Consider the following 1809-nt stretch of genomic DNA (forward strand, 5'->3'; position numbering starts at 1 on the left):
TTCCCGGTTCCACTTACAGACTCAACAACTTCTTTGGTTCTAAGACCAAGAAGGTGTACCGGGTTGCTAATCCAGACGTGACCATTTCTTTCTCATGGAACTCTGTCCTCTCTGTTCTCAAAGACAGTTCAATTCGGTTTCCTGAAGATCGATTCCATTTCCATGGTTATGAAGAGTTCGAAGCGGGTTGCGACCTCAGAGGGGATCTGTATGGTAAGATCTCTCAGTCTTATCTATTTATGTTGATCAGACATCTCTCGATTGTTTAGTACGTAGATGATTAAGTTCTGTTTTTATACGCAAGTTCTGTTTTTATACGCAGATTATATTGGTCATATTAGATTGGTGAATGAGCAGACTCTTAATGAGAGTCTTGTGCTTGATGAAGTCGAGATAGCTTCTATGCGGCGAATTTTGGTTCATGTTCAGACATATGAGTAGGTTCTTCTTTTTTTTAAGCTCTATACGTATATGTTTTTTCCCAATACATGTGTTCGCTTTGATACAGTGGTCCTGTGATGAAGCTTTACATATGGGACAAGGCAGCTACAGACTTCTGTGAGAAGTTTAAATCGCTTGGAAAACCTCCGAGTGTTAATTTGGTGACAACTGTGAATCCTAAGCGTTTTGGAGGTTCGTAATACTTAACTTTTGTTGTGGTTTATAGATGTTAGTAAGCTCATTTTGTTTGATTAATTTGTTATTCTTTGGTATGAAAATTGTTTATGCTACAGGTGCTTTATCTCTGTCATCCCTATCATCTTCAAGGGTGTTTTTTGATATGGATGTTCAACCAAACAGAGAGTATCTGGCTTGGTATGTATTGACCTGTGTATTTGCATTGTCAACTTTAATCTATCGAACGTCTTGCTTATTGTTTTTTAACATTTCAGGCTTGAATCAAACTCAGAAGTTGCTAATAGAGTTAATGCTGAAATTGTCACCAAGACTGAGACAGCTACTATAGGCGAGCTACTCTCTTACATGAAGCAAGAAGAAGCGAAGGTATGACATCTCATTCTTTCATTCTTGCGTTGCGCTATGATAAGTTATTGAGTATCTTACTGTTGTAAATTTATAGGTTGCTTGGTTTGAGTGTACAGCCACTATTGATTATGTTGTGCATGATTCTGCATGGTATTACATTGCTTGTGGTGGGTGCAAGACTAAAGCAACTAAAGGACCTACCACGCTTATGTGTAAGAAGTGTGGAAAGACTGAGATTACTGGTGCTGCAGAGTAAGAATTGTACTTTAGTTTTTTTTTGTCATACACACCTTCAACATTCATTATTAATGTGCCTATGAAACATGTATCTCACTAAGCTATCTGTCTATGACAACAATGATTATGCGAGCTTTGTGGTTCTCGGTGACGCTGGGCATGAGTTAACTGGGAAGAAAGCCTCTGGATTGGTTGAGAGCTACTATGAGGTAATCACAAACCTTTCCATCATTCAGTTCCATTTGTGTACTTACGATTGTTTAAATTTGTATAGGCTAATGAGGGCGCATTAGATGGGCATGTAGTCCCGGTGCCTCAAGCCCTGATTGATACCATTGGACAGACACACACGTTCGTTATCAAGATATCAAACCACAACCTGGAAGGCAAGACGCAAGCTTTAACTGTCACCAAGGTCTTCCCTCTTGAGGTTCCAGCGCTTGGATGCGATCTAGACGACATCGTGGTTGTCCCTCCTACTGCGGTGACTTTAGAAACTGGTAATGGTGAGGAAGGTTCTTCCATTGTGAATGAGGAACATGCAGATTATGGGGTGAAAAGAGGTTCTGATATGATTGTGTCAGA

This window comes from Brassica oleracea, chromosome C5 (genome assembly GCF_000695525.1).
Source record: "Brassica oleracea var. oleracea cultivar TO1000 chromosome C5, BOL, whole genome shotgun sequence".
Taxonomy (NCBI): domain Eukaryota; kingdom Viridiplantae; phylum Streptophyta; class Magnoliopsida; order Brassicales; family Brassicaceae; genus Brassica; species Brassica oleracea.